Raw genomic sequence first — 18,413 nt, forward strand, 5'->3', positions numbered from 1 at the left:
AACTGTGAGCATATCCTGCTATAAAGATAGGTTAGGCTGGGTGCGGTGACTCACGCCTGTAACCCCAGCACTTTGGGAGGCCAAGGTGAGTGGATCACTTGAGGTCAGGAGTTACCAGCCTGGCCAACATGGTGAAACACCATCTCTACTAAAAATACAAAAATTAGCTGGGTGTGCTGGCGCGTGCCTGTAATCCCAGCTACTGGGGAGGCTGTCAGGGGAATCACTAGAACCCAGGAGGCAGAGGTTGCAGTGAGCTGAGATGTATTACTTACTAGCCACATGAAAATGGCCTATTTTGAGATATAAACATTACTGACCTAATGGTTTCATTCACTTACCTAATTTTAGGTCTTTCTCCACCTCTCTGTGCCCGACTCTTCCTCATGCTACGGAGCTGCCTGAGCAGCTCTGGCTTGTTTGTTAAAAGAGGGCAGCAGATGCAGCTGCCACCAACTCAGGACTCAGGGGCTCATTTCTGAAAAAGAAAATGAAAACCAAATGAGAAAGAAAGAAAGAGAGACTGCTTACTATGCCATTAGTTTAGTGAAAAGTGAAATGATTTTGGGGGGAAAATTTTCTGTTGATCAAAAAAGTATCATTCAATTCAATTTCTGACAAAAGCAAGAAATCTCAACTATTAGGTACCAGTTTTAAATAAACTCTGAAATGTTAACACAGAACAATATATTAATGTGGAGGGATGAGGGATCAGCCTCAAAAATTATAAATTAGTGGAATTTTCAACTAGATGCTATCGCATTTCAAAAACAATACATATTACAAGCAAATATTAAGGCAGCTTAACCTGTTCACAGCTTTACTCATAATAGCCCCAAACTGTAACCAACCTAAGGTCTATTATTAGAAAGAAAAAACTAATTGTGAGGTATCCAAGCAATGGAAGAGTACTCAGCTTATGCCAACATGAATGACTCTCATACACATTAGATCAAGTGAAAGAAGTTGGACACAGAATATATTCTGTATGATTCCATTTCTATCAAGTTCTAGAACAGGCAAAACTAATCTGAGGTGAAAAAACAAAGCAGCAATTGCCTCAGGACAGAAGGCTACTGACTGGGAAGGTGAAAATGGGAAACACAGTGTCTTGGTTAAGTGTGTGGGTCACATGGGCTTATCCATTTATCAAAATCCTCCAGCCACCATGCGGCGAGAAAGCCCAGGCCACAAAGAAAGCCACATGTAGGTGTTTCTGCTAACACCCTCAGCTAAGGTCTCAGCTGACAGCGGCATCAACTGCCAGACCTATGAGTGAGCAAACTTCAGATGATTCCAGCCTCAGACTACTAAGTCTTCCAACTGAGGCCCCAGATATCATAGAGCACAGACTGGCCTTCCCCACTGTGTTCCAGCCAAATTGCTAACCCACAGAATCTGAGAGCATAATGAGTGAATGTTTTATGCCACTAAGTTTGGGAGGTAGTGTAACCATGGTAACCATATCAATGGGGATTTAATATACAATACAAAGAAAGAAAAGCAGGCTGTGCATGAAACTATGATGACAGTGCCTCATGAAGCAAAGATCATGACTAATCTAATTCCATGCACCCTGGAGTCCTTGAAAAGCGGGGAGGGGAGGCAAAAATCATTTAAAGACACCTTCCAAAAACTCAAAACAAATGCACCACATTCACCAATCTTTTGATGTAGGACCAAAGCCTCTTTTAGAAACATAGGACCACTGATAAAAGGTTCTAAGACATATCTTTTATATGTATCACACCCATCCTGCAGTATTTTCAATTTTGGTTTAAGTGGAAAAGTGGAGCGAGAAAGTAAGAAAGCTTACAAAGCAATCTAAGGGTATGATGCTCCTGTGTATGTATATTTGTTTCACTCGTGCCTAATTGGAAATAAATTTTTTATGTGACCTTTACTCTTTCCAAAGCATTCAACTCACTTTACCATTTCTGTAGTAGTTAATTAAATTATAATAAAGGGCATCGGGGTCATAAACAGGTTTGGGAGCCTTAAAAATGCCATTCTTGATAAGTATTTATATATGTTTGCGTGTGTTACTTACTTCCATATACTTATATAACTGTTTTGTTTCTAAAGGAGTAGGAGGAGGAGGAAGTACCTATTACGGGTAATGATTGTCTGAATTAGCTTACTCTACCACCCAATTATACTTTCTAGAGGTATTTTTGATACCATGTAGAAACCAAGAGGTTCCATTAAAATGTTAAACCATTCTGGGAAACAGAAGCCTATATTATCTGTTTGTTCTGACAAGAGAAGTCAGTGATGGGTATCCTGAAGCCACACACCTCACTACTTGAATTAATGACATCACTGAAATACATCATTATGTATCACTAAAAAAAATACTGCCATTTAACCTACGATACAATGCCAAGATACCACTGATTGCACTTAGAATTAAATGTAATACCCTTTTGACAAGCACAAGTAATTATAATGCTCTGAGGAAGCCAAGAAAGCTGAAAGCACTGACAGTTATTGGTGAAAGGAAGTCATATACAGCAGTTGTAATCAACATGCTAAAACTTTATTCCAGAAAAAAACCTTTAAAATTGAAAATTTCAAATAAGCAAGTCCTTTACAGACATGAGGCTACCTTCAAATCAAGATGTAAATGACAGTGTTAATTAGCAGCTTAAAGAGGCAGTTAAGTGGCAGTTAATAACACCGATAAATATGTAAGAGTGTGGAATTCTCAATGAGATCACTTCTCTTTTCCTTTCACTGGATTGTGTACAGATATCCTCTTGTTATTTAAATATAATACAGTCACAGCGTTTCTCAAGTAATTATTAGAGTCCCTGTGTTTACAAGCTGATATTTACTCTTCATTAATTCAACATCTCCCAAGTACTTGTATTAAAAATATTTTTTGCCAAAAGAAAAAGCTTACTGGAGTTTCAAAAAATTAGTTTCAAACGGCCGGGCACGGTGGCTCATGCCTGCAATCCCTGCACTTTGGAGGGCCCAGGCGGGCGGATCACAAGGTCAGGAGATTGAGACCATCCTGGCTAACACGGTGAAACCCTGTCTCTACTAAAAATACAAAAAATTAGCCGGGCGTGGCGTTATGCACCTGTAGTCCCAGCTACTCGGGAGGCTGAGGCAGGAGAATGGCGTGAACCCGGGAGGCGGAGCTTGCAGTGAGTGGAGATGCACCACTGCACTCCAGCCTGGGCGACAGAGCAAGACTCTGCCTCAAAAAAAAAAAAAAAAAATTAGTTTCAAACAACATTCAAATTACAATTAAATTTACCTCTTCTTTGGAGCATGTTCTGCAGCTCTTTGAGGCCCGCCAGTTGTAGCTTTTAAGGGGACTTCTGCTGGGTGGCTTTGTTGTTTGTACATTTACTGTGCTCAATTCAACTTTCGTGCCCTTAATAATGTCTAACAAGTCTTTTTTCCTGTTTTCCTTTACACTGTCTTGGTTCTCTGAAGTCTCCTTGGAAGTCTCAACAGTTCAGACTGCTCAACTTTCTTGCTACAGATCGCGCGATTAGTGCCAAAATATCCTTGGATATTATTTTTTGTCCTAGAAAGATGCATTAAAGAAAAAGAAAAGAAAAATACAATGCAGGCTAATAAAGAAAAACCTATGTGTCTAATTTTTTTTTCAATTCAAGCCCATTCCATTTGCTTTTTATAATTATTGTTAACAACCATAGCAGCAGCAACTTACCATTTATTAGCATACACTACAAGCCTCACCTTGTGCAATATGTTTTATGTACATTTCTCATACCCACATTAACTCCCTAAGGTCTCCATTTTGTAGATAAGGAAACTGAAAATGAGAGAAGTAACTTACCTAAGGTCATACACCTCACAGCTCACTAAGGCCTAAGACACACTGGTGTGCCACAAGTAAGTAGAGGTGTGCTGAGATATTGATCACCTGCTCCTTGGGGTGGCCAGGGGAGGTCTGGGGGTGCTGGTGCTCCTAAATTTGTTCCTTCCCACCATTTACCCGAGTTCGGTAGAAAAATTCTGACATGGTTGGCCGGGCGCGGTGGCTCACACCTGTAATCCCAGCACTTTTGGAGGCTGAGACAGGCAGATCACGAGGTCAGGAGATCGAGACCATCCTGGCTAACACAGAGAAACCCCGTCTCTACTAAAAATACAAAAAAATTAGCCGGGCATGGTGGTGGGCGCCTGTAGTCTCCACTGCTGGGTAGGCTGAGGCAGGATAATGGTGTGAACCCGGGAGGCGGAGCTTGCAGTAAGCCGAGATCGTGCCACTGCACGCCAGCCTGGGTGACAGAGCAAGATTCCGTCTCAAAATGAAAAACTCTGACATGGTTAATAAATGACAATTTATTATTCTCAAACCCAGATCTGACTGACTGCAAGTCCTTGATCTTAACACAATATAACACCTCTTTTAAAAGTTATAATTAGGCTGGGTGCAGTGGCTCACGCCTGTGATCCCAACATTTTGGGAGGCCGAGGTGGGTAGATCACGACGTCAGGAGTTTGAGACCAGCATGGCCAACACAGTGAAACCCCATCTCTATTCAAAATACAAAAACTGAGCCAAGCGTGGTGGCATGTGCCTGTAATTCCCAGCTACTCAGGAGGCCGAGGCAGAAGAACCGCTTGAACCCGGAAGGCGGAGGTTGCAGTAAGCCTAGATCACGCCATTGTACTCCAGCCTGGGCAACAGTATGAGATTTGTCTCAAAAAAAAAAAAAAAGTTGTAATTAAATATGAAAATAATCAAAAAGATTACTTTCAAAAACTGAGTGGGTGTTATTTTAATCTGATCAACATTTTCATCGAGCCACATGCGACTTAACCCATAACCACTTGTAAGCGAAGCTAAAATGGAACAGAAAATAGAATAATCGATGGCTAGAAATGTCATTTTTGCTTTCTTCATTAGATACATTTATGAAAGAGAACACCACAAATGATTACGTCTATATTAGACTCATGCAAAAGATATCCTAATTCTAAGTAACCCATATATCCAATTTTATTCTGTGGGGTTAAAAATCTCTTTTGGTATTTGATTACTGAAGAACTTTAAATTCTGAATGTGTTGGTTTCAGTAAGCGTGTATATTTTAAAAATCATTCATTAAATATAGTGAATATCTACCCTGTGCTGGGCACTATACTAGATACTGACGATATATTAGTAAATACGAATTTCATGTTCTCTACCTTTATGAAGCTGATGTGCTATAGCACTGCTTCTCAAACTTTAATATGCATAGAAATTTTTTTTTTTTTTTTTGAGACAAGGTCTTGCTCTGTCACACAGGCTGGAGTGCAGTGGCGTGATCTTGGCTCACTGCAGCCTTGATCCCCAGGCTCCAGCGATCCTCCTACCTCAGCCTCCTGAGCAGTTGGGACTAATTTTCTGTAGACACAGGTTTCCCCATGTTGCCCAGGAACTCCTGGAATCTGCTCACCTAGAACTCCCACCACCCACCTAGGCCTCCCTAAGTGCTAGTATTACAGTCATGGGCCACTGTGCCTGGTCCATAGAAATTATCTATGCTCCTTGCTTAAAATACACATTCTTTGGTCCCACCAAACTATTCTGATTCAGTAGCTTTTTCCAGGAGACACTCGAGAATTTGCATGTCTAATAAGCTCCCAGGTGTTGCTAATGTTGCTGGTCAGGGGACTCCATTACAGTAGCTATACTACCTATGTTACTTAATTCTTACAATCTTAAAGGACAGGTTTTATTATTCTCGTTTACAGAACAAACTGCTACCCCTAGACGTTAAGTCAGTGGTTATGAATCCCTAGAGGTTATACAAATCACATAGGCAGCTGACTTAAAACACAGATTCCTGAGATTCTTCGTCTGTTAAGTTTGGAATGGGGTTCTGGGAACTGCATTTTAACTAAGACCCAGGTGCTTCTGATGCAGGTGAGCTCAAGAGCCTGTATCAGACTTTGGGTTAAATACTATATCAAGTTCTTAAAGCTGGAAAATGGTAGCCACAGGCTAAGGATAGTTGCATGAAAGAAAATGCAATTTCAAAAAATGCTGAAACTATCTGATGTGCTTATGAAAACGTCAGAGGCTATCAAATCAGGCACTTTCAAATCAGAATGACAAAACAATTGCCAAACTAGTATCCTCATACTAAGTACACAGGACTCTCATAATACTCAATATATGATACAATCTAGGAAAAGAATTATTACTTTACATTTAAAGTTAATATTGGCTGGGTGTGGTGGCTCACACCTGTAATCCCAACACTTTGGGAGGCTGAGGCGGGTGGATCACCTGAGGTCAGGCGTTCAAGACCAGCCAGGCCAACATGATGAAACTCCGTTTCCACTAAAAAATACGAAAATGAGCCGAGCGTGGTGGCATGCGCCTGTGTTTAAGATTGTAAGGATTAAGTAACATAGGTAGCATAGCTACTGTACTCGGGAGGATGAGGTACAAGAACCGCTTGAACCCAGGAGAAAGAGGTTGCAGTGAGCTGAGATCGTGCCACTGCACTCCAGCCTGGGCCACAGAGCAAGACTCTGTCTCAAAAATAAGTAATAATAATAATAATAATAATAATAACAATAATAAAGTTGGCTGGGGGCACTGGCTTTCGCTTGTAATCCCAGCACTTTGCGGGGCTGAGGCAGGCAGATCACCTGAGGTCGGGAGTTCGAGACCCATCTGACCAACATGGAGAAACCCCCATCGCCACTAAAAATACAAAATTAGCCAGGTGTGGTGGCGCATGCCTGTAGTCCCATTTATACAGGCAGGATAATCACTTGAACATGGGAGGCAGAGGGTTCGGTGAGTCAAGATCAGCCTGCGCAGTAAGAGTGAAACTCTGGCTCTAAATAAATAAATAAAGTTAATATTAAAAGTATTTTAACAGAAAGGTGGTAATCAGGGGAATGGAATGAATCTCACATATAATCTTGACTACAGTGTTTTCTTTCAAGACTGCTATCACACCACAGAAAGCAATCTACATTACAGGAAAATCATGTATAATTAACTCCGTAACACTAATATAATAAAATTATAAACCTACCCTCCCACCTGAGTTTGTTTCCACTCACAGCATCTCATCAGTACTTCAAATGCAACACCTTCAAAACGACATTCAAGACGTCCCCTTTCAGACTGACTTTCCATTTTTCACACTTCTATATTAAAATGCCCCGTGACATAGATTTCTTTTTTGTTTTCTAAAAACTGTAATATAGGTAAAAACCTTTCTCAACGCCAGCTCTACATTCTTCTGCTAAAATTAAGGATACCCTAATCCTCCAAAGCAGCCAGTTGAAATCTTTGCTCTCTGACCACCCTACCATTATCCCATGATGTCACATCCCCTTAATTCTACCTCTGCAATTTTTCTCTTCCATTCAGCTAGTCCTTCCCATCTTCACTGCTACCAACCTGCTTCAGCCCTGTACTTAACCAAACTGGCTTCTTAGTGTTATGCATGGAATTTACGCAGTGGAATTTAGGCTTTCACAATAATAAAGTTCTCGGAGGATAAATAGCAAAACCAAGTATGCCGCAACACCTTTTCTTTCCTGGCTAACTTCAACCAGTGGTCCTTCAGATTTCATCAGACTTTTCTTCCAGAAAGGATATCCCGAGTCGCCCCTGCAATGGTTAGGTGTCCCTATTTGCTCTTCCAGCAATTACTTGTTGGATGAACAGTGTACTCTCTGCTTCAGTACACTATCAGCAATTACTTCACTACACAGCACTTGAATTGTCTACTTGCTGGAACTACACGCTCCGTGATGACAAGGCTCTTATTCGGGGTTTATGACCACTACTGGCACGCTGTAAAGTTTCCCAATAACGAACTAAAGAATAAACGAAGGAAACAGAAATCAGACTATTAAATAAATCTTGGGAGGCAAAAGATAAAACAACTTCACTTTTGGAGCTTGGATAAACTGACAGAAGGTGATGACAAGAGGAATGAGGCACAGCGACCAGGCTTGTAAACGGAGCTCTGTTTTCCACGCACGCTATAACCTTGGCCAAGTCATCTTACCTTTCTGGGATTTTTTTCTCAGACGTAAAGCAATAGCTTCTAAAACCCAGCACGCAGTAACTTCGACCCTAGGAAGTCGGAGCATAACAATGTACAGGACGGGGCACGCGGATGCCCGAGGACCTGCGGGGCCAAGAGCGCTGAACTGCGGTACCTGACCCTTCCATGCCGAGCAGCGAGTAGCACAATTGCAGCCGCTGATGTCTCCGGCCTTCCACAGGACAAAGGGTGGCAAGAAAGGGTGCTAAGAGGTAGAAACACCGAGACTCTAGGAAACACCCCGTAGACACAGAGCTAACCAGGAGCGCAACTGAAACAGTGCGTCCCAAGCCAAACACATCCCCCCTTCTCTTCCGTTTCCGGTCTGGCGTGTTCCCTTCCCTTTGCTTTCTGGTGGGTAACAGGGGTGGGTAACTGTGTTCCGGACTCGCCCGCGGGCCGGACGGAGCCAACTACTTCCAAGCCACCCCACCCATCCCGCGATTCTATTCCCAGAGACTGAGTCCTCGCCAGTGTTCAGCAAGGTTAGCTGGCCTAGGAGGATCCCAGACCGCCCCGATCGCCGAACAAGATAGTGGAGGGCGTGATCAGTTGTGCAAAAACTACAGATCAGTCTGGTTTTATGTTGTTGTTTTTTTTTTCTAAGACGGAGTCTCCCTCTGTAGCCCAGGTTGGAGCGCAGTGGCGCGATCTCAGCTCACTGCAACCTCCGCCTCTCAGGTTCAAGCAGTTCTCCTGCCTCAGCCTCCTTAGTAGCTGGGATTACAGGAGTGCGCCACCACCACGCCGGCTTTTTAAAGACATTTTTTTTTTTTTTTTTTGTACTTTTAGTAGAGATGGGGTTTCAACATGTTGCATGGCTAGTCTCGAACTCCTGACCTCATGATCCGCCTGCCTAAGCCTCCCAAAGTGCTGGTATTACAGGAGTGAGCCACCACGTCCGGTCGATCAGTCTGTTCTTTAACAGATACTACTGTGCGTTGTTTGGAGGGAAAGGGTCTACAGGTTCATCACGTTCTCAAACCAAAGTGGTTTAAAGAAGTTACCATAGGACCTGCTGCCCGATGAAAAAGCGTTTCTTTTCAGTCTTTATTCTTGATGTAGAGTCAGAATAACACAAGTTTCATTTTTCACGAGTGACTTTAGGCCGGGCGCGGTGGCTCACGCCTGTAATTTCAACACTTTGGAAGGCCAAGGAGAGTGAATCACCTGAGATCAAGAGTTCCGGACCAGCCTGGTCAACACGGTGAAACCCCGTCTCTACCAAAAATGCAAAAATTAGCCGGGCGCAGTGGCTCACACCTGTAAATCCAGCTACTCGGGAAGCTGAGGGTTGGACGGATCCCCCACGAGCGCGCGGATGGCTGCGAGTCCACGCTCCCGGGGAGATCGGCTGGCAGAGACGGGTGCAGGGAACCGGCTCGGCGGGAGCGTGGCAAAAGCTGACGCGCTCTGGCGAGTTCCCACTTAGGGAAGGAGAGTTTTAATTTGCCCTCTCTGCCATTTGGGGGAGCTGCGCGCTGCCCGACCAGCCCGCGATGTTGCGAGCCGGGCTCCTGCCGCTGCCCCCTTACACCCACTCAGGTAGATATGAGACTACACTGGTCAGCCTTACCCCGCTCCTCCGTCTACTGCTAAGATCAGAAAGGCAGAAGCCACGGGCAGCCCAGTACTACATGGTACTCCCGGCTTAACCACACCTTGCATGGCTCCAAGGGCTGGCCAGGCTTATCCTGTCGCAGGTTCCCGCTAAGTGCAGGATTCAGATCTTACTGCGTCCGGAATTGGTGGGTTCTTGGTCTGACTGACTTCAAGAATGAAGCCGTGGACCCTCGCGCAGAGTGTTACAGTTCTTAAAGATAGTGTGTCTGAAGTTACGTTCCTCCTGACGTCTGGACGTGTTCAGAGTTTCTTTCTTCTGGTGGGTTTGTGGTTTCGCTGGCTTCAAGAGTGAACCTGCAAACCTTCACCATCAGTATTAACAGCTCTTAAAGCAACGCATATGGAGTTGTTCATTCCTCCCAGTGGGTTTCTCGTCTTAGGCTGGGCTACAGGAGTGAAGCTGCAGACTTTTGCAGTGAGTCTTACAGCTCCACAGCTCATAAATGCAGTGCAAAACCACAATGAACAGCAGCAAAATTTATCGCACAAAGCAAAACAACAAAACTCCCACCACCTGGAGAAAGACCCCAACAAGTTGCCTCTGCTGGCTCCTGCAGCCTGCTTTTATTCCCTTATCTGACCCCACCCACATCCAGCTGATTGGTCTATTTTACAGAGCGCTGCTTGGTCCGTTTTGATATACTGCTGACTGGTGAGTTTACAATCCCTGAGCTAGACACAGAGCGCTGATTGGTGTATTTACAATCCTCTAGATAGACATAGAGGTTCTTCAAGTCCCCGCTAGATTAGCTAGACACAGAGCACGGACTGGTGCATTTACAAACCTTGAGCTAGACACAGGGTGTTGATTGGTGCATCTACAATCCTTTAGCTAGACATAAACAAGTTCTCCAAGTCCCCACCAGATTAGCCAGATACAGAGTGCTGGTTGGTGCATATACAATCCTTCAGCTAGATATAAACGTTCTCGAAGTCCCCATTCGACTCAGGAGCTCAGCTGGCTTCCCCTAGTGGATCCCGCGCCAGGGCCGCAGAGGGAGCTGCCCGCCAGCCTGGAACTAACCACGCGCCTGCACTCCTCAGCCCTCGGGCAGTCGATGGGTCGGACTGGGCGTCGCGGAGCACCGGGCAGCCCGCGTTGGGGAGACTCGGGGCGCGCGGGAGCCCACCGCGGGGGGCTGGGTCATAGAGGCCTGCAGGTCCCAGCCCTGCCCCGCGGGGAGGCTGCTGAGGCCCGGCGAGAATTCGAAGGCGGCGCGGGCAGGCCGGCAGTGCTGGGGGACCCGGTGCTCCCTCCGCAGCTGCTGGCCTGGGTGCTAAGCCACTCACTGCCCGGGGCCAGTGGCGCTGGCCGGCTGCTCTGAGTGCCGGGCCCGCTGAGCTCGCGTCTACCCAGAACTCATGCTGGCCCGCAGCGCCAGGCGCAGCCCACGTTCCCACCCGCGCCTCTCTCCACACCTCGTGCAAGCAGAGGGAGCCGGCCTCGGCCGGTCCAGAGAGGGGCTCCCACAGTGCAGTGGCGGGCTGAAGGGCTCCTCAAGCGCCGCCAGAGTGGACTCCGAGGCCGCGAGGGCTGCTAGCACGTTCTCACCTCATTACCATCGTTCTTTTTAATAGGGGTTGTGGCCAGGCGCGGTGGCTCACGCCTGTAATCCCAGCACTTTGGGAGGCAGAGGCGGGCAGATCACGAAGTTAGGAGATTGAGACTGTCCTGGCTAACACGGTGAAACCCTGTCTCTACTAATAATACAAAGAATTAGCCGGGTGTGGTGGCGGGTGCCTGTAGTCCCAGCTACTTGGGAGGCTGAGGCAGGAGAATGGCGTGAACCAGGGAGGCAGAGCTGGTAGTGAGCCGAGATCTCGATCTCGCCACTGCACTGCAGCCTGGGGGACAAAGCGAGACTCAGTTTAAAAAAAAAAAAAAAAAATAGGAGTTGCCTCTGTGCTATGTGGAGATCAGGGTGTTGTATTACTCTTGTTAATGGAGCTTGTGCTGTCGACCTGTGAGGTCTCAAAGTTAAGTTTTAATTTGATCATGAACATATGCAAAGCAAAGGCTTATGGATATTAAAGGATTATTTATATATTCTAATTTTCATCATAGTTTAAAAATAGTCATAGAATCTGTTACCAGTGAGGGACTTTAACAAGGAATTTGAAAAGGGAACCAATAAAATCATTGAATTTGGGTGCAGTCTTTAAAAATAAATTTGTAAAACATTCATTCTACACCTATTTTTATGAAAATAATTTTCCCCTAAGGTCAATAAACTCCTATTTGGAAACAGAATTTTTATTAAATACCTGTGCAAGCCAGGCATGGTGGCTCAGGCTTTTAGTCACAGCACTTTAGGAGGCCAAGGTGGGCAGTTCACTTGAGGCCAGGAGTTGGAGACTAGCCTGGGCAACATGGTGAAACCTCGTCTCTGCTAAAAATACAAAAATTAGCCGGGCGTGGTGGTGCACGTCCGTAGTCCCAGCTACTCCGGAGGCTGAGGCAGGAGAATCACTTGAACCTGGGAGGCAGAGGTTGCAGTCAGCCAAGATCGTGCCACTGGTCCAGCTTGGGCGACAGAGCAAGACAACGTCTCAAAGAAAAAAAAAGATAAAAAGATGCAAGAGAGAGACTTGGCTTTTACCTGTCCTTCATGAAAAAGGGAACCGTGACCCAGAAGAGATGTAGAGATGTGGGGGTTCCCGAACTTGGAAAGGCATGAGAATAGACCTGGCAGGAAACGTTGGCTAATGGGGCACATGGGAACCACTAGCCTAAAATTCCATAAAGGCATTCCAAAGTTTACATCAACATTCTCTCTGTCCTCGCAAAAATAATCAAGGTAGGGAGGTGAGCTTTTGTGATGCTGAAAACACAGCTTACTTTGAGCAGATCTTCCTAAGATCCACTCACGCTAACGGAACCTTTGTGACTGAATGCTATACACAGTACACTTGGGGATGCTTACTTTATTTGTAAAAAACAAACTTTTTAAAAAATTGAAGTATACCTTTGTCAAAAGACAAAATTATGGTAATTTTAGTTTAATTTGTTTTAACTTATGATTACAGAATAGGGCAACATCTCCTTCTGTAAAGTAGAATGAGTGTTCCAGTGAGTTGAGCAGAGGGGTTTGGCTTTATAGGCACAAAAGGGCTGAAGAAAATAGAAACAGGGGACAAAAATCAGATTGGTCATTTCAAAGTAACCTTCCTTATAGGGTTAAAACAGAGGGGATTTCCTTGTCATGCTGGCTCAGGTAAACTAGGCCCCCTCTGAACGGTGCTGCAAGTCTCCTGCTTTTGGAAAACTGGCCCTGATTTCAAAGTTCAGTTTCATTACTTGGCACTTCTGGTTCGATTACTTCTGGTTTGATTACTTCTGGTTTGATTACTTCTGGTTTCGTCTGGTGTACTGGGAGCTAGTACAGAAAGCTTGTCCAAAACTATGGCCCCCTACAAACTTTAGCATCTTCAATACGGAAAAGTGCATGAATCATAAATATGTTGATGAAAATGTTTTTTGTTTTTTTTTTTTGAGACGGTGTCTCGCTCTGTTACCCAGGCTGGAGTGCAGTGGTGTGATCTCAGCTCACTGCAATCTCCACATCCTGGGTTCAAGTGATCCTCCTGCCTCAGCCTCCCAAGTAGCTGGGACTGCAGGCATGCACCACCACAGCAGGCTCAATTTTGTATCTTTAGTAGAGATGAGGTTTTGCCATGTTGGCCAGGCTGGTCTCGAACTCCTGATCTCAGGTGATCTGCCCACCTCGGCCCCCCAAAGTGCTGGTATTACAGGTGTAAGCCATTGTATCCGGCCAAAAATGTGTTTAAGGAATGATCACAGGGTTAATTCACCCAGGTAAACCTCCACCTGGATCAAGAAATAGACTATTAGCAGGAAGGCATACTTTTCTTGATACCATTTGAATACCCAGTGGAAAATCCATTCTTGAACATAATAAGCAGTTCATCCAAATCACATTTAATAGTTACTTCATCTTTTTTCAATTTCTTATAGTATCCTTCAAATGGTTTTTTTAAAACCCAAAAAACTCTTGACAAAGGAGATGGAAACTTCCATCTCAATTTCACAGTTTCTCTAGGGGAAGATCTTGTCCCAGTTATCCTGTTCTTAATCTACTCTAAGGCAGTGCAGACACAGTAAATTACCTCCCTACTGCAAGAGAGCAGATAGGCTGAGACTATGTGAAAGCGCCTGGCTGAGGGTCACAAGCAGGAATTGAAATTCAGCCTTCTCTACCAATTGGTTCCTTCAATTATTACTTTCTTACAAAAGAGGATTTTTTTGATTACCCTGTTTAAAGTAGTCTACCAGCCTATCTAGTCACACTCTCTGGCAGGGATTGCTGTTGTCCACTTACATCCATTCTTTTCTGGAGTTTTATCGAAACACATGGCCACAGAGGTAGAGACTACATTGCCCACCATCCCTTGCAGAAAAATGTATCATGGACCGGAAGTTCTAATCAATAGACCCTGAACAGAAGTGATATGTCCTTAAAAAAATGGGCTCATATTCCCCACAAACATTTTCTCCTTTCTGCTAACTGGAATACAGACCAGATGATAGGAGTTGAAGCAACTAGACAACCGAACGATGAAGTTTACAGAGATGAGAGTGACAAAGGCATTCTACATGTGTCTTTCACCACCTCCTCCAGAGAGTTACAGAGGAAAGAGGAGGAATCCACTTCCATCTTGTTTAAATGTATCTATGAGTCTCTTTGTTACAAGTAGCCTAGGCTGTACCTTAACCAATGTATCCTGTATGTCAAAACATTGTTTCATTATACAGAGTATTTTCAATGATCTGCAATTATCTCATATATTTATATGCTAAAATGCTTATTATCTACCTTGCCATGATAGAGTACGTCCTTCACGAAGGCATGAACTTTGTCTTATTAGCTGCGCAATCTTACTTCTTAGAACTGTAGCTAGAATTAAAAATGTTGCTCAAAAAATAGTTGGTGAATAAATTAACTGTTTCCAAGTCAAAAGGAAGAAGCAGGTGCAGAGAGGTCCTAAGTAATTTGCCCAACTTTATAAAGCTAGTAAGTGGCAGAACCACATTCAAACTCAAGGCCATCTGACTCTGATATTCTCATTAATTCTGGAATAGCTGAGGGTCTCTTACTTTAGTCATGTGAAAAAGTCACATGGGGGTGTTTGTTAACATACATTACTGAGTAGTAGCTCAGACACACTGACTCAGTAGATCTCCATCTGAGAATCTAACAAGAACTCCAGGTGATTCTGCAAGGGTTCCTCTGACAGAGCTTTAAGAAAAATCATCATGGCCCTGTGGCTTATTTAGCTATTCAAAACTCTGCATGTCCTTAGAATACACATAAAGAGAAAGCTGAGAGATTGGTACAGTACTAAAGGTAAAAATCTGAAACAACATGGATGGATCTCTAAGGCATTATGCTAAGTGAAAGAAGCCTGATATAAGAAGACCAGTCCTGTACAATTCCACTTACATGACATTGCAAAGACAAAGCTACAGGGACACAAATCTGCTCACTGGTTACCAGGGGATAGAGATGGAAGGACAGAATTGATGACAAAGAGGCAGGAGGAAACTTTTGGGGGTTATTGAAACACTCGAATAAGAGATTGCTAAGACTCTGGTGGGCTTATATGACCGTTTACATTTGTCAAAACTCATAGATATGTACACCTAAAAATTGTGAATTTTACCACATATAAGTTATAACCCAATAAACCTGATGTTAAGGCTGATCATGGTGGCTCATGCCTGTAATTCCATCACTTTGGGAGGCCAAGACAGGAAGATCCTTTGAGCCCAGGAGTTTGAGACCAGCCTGGGCAATGTAGGGGAGGCTCTGTCTCTATAAAAAATCAAGAAATTAGCCAGGCATGGTGCGCTTGTGGTCCTTGCTACTTGGGAGGCTGAGATGGGTGGATTGCTTGAGCCCAGGAGGTCAAGGCTACAACGAGCAGTGATCAAGCCACTGCACTCCAGCCTAGGTGACAGGGTGAAACCCTATCTCTAAATAAATAAATAAATAATTTTCACTTTAATTTTAAAAAATTAATAGGATAGTTCTAGTTGGCCATAAATTAAACCATAGAGATAATTTCAATAAACTCCCCCAAATTTTAAGTCTGTCCTTTGAAAAACTATAATAATCTGTCCAATGTTTGTCCAGAGCGATCATTATGAGAGTGACAAAAATAAAGCCAGAAAGTAGAAAATGTTTTTCTTTCTCTAACTCTCTATTATGATATATGATTCACCAGTCATTTTCTTCCCAGGAGCCTCTAGAAATGTACTTTTTAGAAACAAGTGACCTTTGGTAAAAAATAGCGACTCAACTGAGATCGGTCCTGATACATTAGAGATCAGTACTTTGCACTAGATATCTCATGAAATTCTACACTAATAAACTCAACAAACCTTACAGGAAAATGAAGAAACAAAATCATCCTATGTTCCAGTTATCCATTACCGTACAACAAACCATCCTAACACTCAGTATCTTAAAACAGCAACTTACTATCTCTCCTGGTTCTGTGGTAGATGGGCCTCAGCTGGGTGGCCCCTACTTTGATCTCTCATGTGGTCGCCATCAGATAAGACAGGATGTCCAGGATGGTTTCTTCACCCACACATCTGATGCCTCAGTGAGAGTAACTGGAAGAAACGGGCTGGCTGATCTCTCCACACCTTTGCCCTGTGACCATTTTTTTTTTTTTTTTTTTGAGATGGAGTCTGACTCTGTTGCCCAGGCTGGAGCACAGTGGTGTGATCTCGACTCACTACAACCTCCGCCTCCCAGGTCCAAGCTATCCTCCTGTCTCAGCCTCCAGACTAGCTGGAACTACAGGCATAGACCATCACACCTGGCTAATTTTTGTATTTTTTTAGTAGAGGCAGGGTTTCACCGTGTTGGCCAGACTCATCTCAAACTCCTGATCTCAGGTGATCTGCCTGCCTCGGCCTCCCAAAGTGCTGGGATTCCTGGCATGAGACACTGTGCCCGGCTTGCCCCATGACTTTTGTACCTGACTGGGTTGGGCTTACTCACAGCATGGCATCTCAGCATATTTGGACTTCTGTGTGTGTATGTGTCACTCTCTCTCCAGGCTGGAGTGCAATGGTGCAGTCTTGGCTCACTGCAACCTCCGCCTCCCAAGTTCAAGCGATTCTCCTGCCTCAGCTTCCCGAGTAGCTGGAACTACAGGTGTGCACCACCATGCCCAGCTAATTTTTGTATTTTTATTCCTTTTTGTATTTTTATTAGAGATGGGGTTTCACGACGTTGGCCAGGATGGTCTCGATCTCTTGACCTCGTGATCGGCCCGCCTTGGCCTCCCAAAGTGCTGGGATAACAGGCGTTGAGTCACCGGGCCTGGCCTATATTTGGACTTCTTACAGAGCAGCTGGCTTGCCTTAGAGTGAACATTCACACCAGACTAAAGCTGCACAGCATTAAAGATCACATAGCATCACTTTCTTCTCATTCTCCTGGTGCAAAATGAGTCACAGGGCCAGTCCAGATTCAAAGTGAAGGAACCACACTTCTCTGCGAGTGCCAGCAGCAGTGGTCACTGGGGGACCAATTTCAGAGAGTTGCTACCACATCCTAGAAAACTTTTAATTAGTTCATTCCATTCATTTCATCAGTATATTCTTTAAAAAACTGTTTTAAATTATTTTAAACATGTTCGTGGGTACATAGTAGTTGTATATAGTTATGGAGTACATGAGATGTTTTGATACAGGCATGCAGTGCATATTAATCACATCATGGAGAATGGAGTACTCAAGCATTCATCCTTTGAATTACAAACAATTCAATTACATTCTTTAAGTTATTTTAAAATATACAATTAAGTTGTTATTGACTACAGTCACCCTATTGTGCAATTAAAACCGTTAGTCTTATTCATTCTTTCTATTTTTTTTGTACCCACTAACCATCCCCACCTCCCCTCCAACTCCCCACTACCCTTCTCAGCCTCTGGTAACTATCCTTCTACTTTCTATGACCACGAGTTCAATAGTTTTGATTTTTAGATGCCATAAATAAGTGAGAACATGAGATGTTTGTCTTTCTGTTCCTAGCTCATTTCATTCAGCATAATGACCTCCGGTTCCATCCATGTTATTACAAATGCCTGGATCTCATTCTTTTTCATGGCTGAATAGTACTCCATTGTGTATATATATATACCACATTTTCTTTATCCATTCATTTGTTGATGGGCACTTAGGTTGCTTACAAATCTTAGCTATTGTAAACACTGCAGCAACAAACATAGGAGTGTGGATATCTTTTCTAAATTCTGATTTCCTTTCTTTTGGGTATATACCAGGAGTGGGATTGTTGGATGATATGGTAGCTCAATTTTTAGTCTTTTGACAAATCTCCAAACTGTTCTCCATAGTGCTTGTACTTAATATACATTCCACCAACAGTGTACAAGGGTTCCCTTTTCTCCACATCCTCGCCAGCATTTGTCATTACCTGGCTTTGGATATAAGCCATTTTAACTGGGGTGAAATGATATCTCATTGCAGTTTTGATTTGCATTTCTCTGATGATAATGATGAGCACCTTTTCACATGTCTGTTTACTATTTGTTTGTTTTCTTTTGAGAAATGCCTATTCAAATCTTTTGCTCATTTTTTGATCAGATTATTAGTTTTTTTTCCTATAGAGTTGTTTGAACTCCCTATATATTCTGGTTATTAATCCCTTGTCAGATAGGTGGTTTGCAAATA

At 43.7% G+C, this 18,413-nt stretch overlaps 1 protein-coding gene across 2 annotated transcripts in view; it reads right to left on the minus strand.

Moving 5' to 3' along the window:
* Positions 1–18,413, minus strand: part of NEK3 (NIMA related kinase 3) — a 90,959-nt gene that overhangs the window by 51,352 nt on the left and 21,194 nt on the right. For both annotated transcript variants that reach the window (XM_050766300.1, XM_050766301.1), the window contains exons 2-3: positions 3,269–3,544; positions 342–478 (exon numbers count right to left, since the gene is read on the minus strand). The gene's annotated coding sequence lies outside the window, so the exon portion shown is untranslated. The remainder of the gene's footprint in view (positions 1–341; positions 479–3,268; positions 3,545–18,413) is intronic.

This window comes from Macaca thibetana, chromosome 17 (genome assembly GCF_024542745.1).
Source record: "Macaca thibetana thibetana isolate TM-01 chromosome 17, ASM2454274v1, whole genome shotgun sequence".
In the NCBI taxonomy this organism is placed as follows: Eukaryota; Metazoa; Chordata; class Mammalia; order Primates; family Cercopithecidae; genus Macaca; species Macaca thibetana.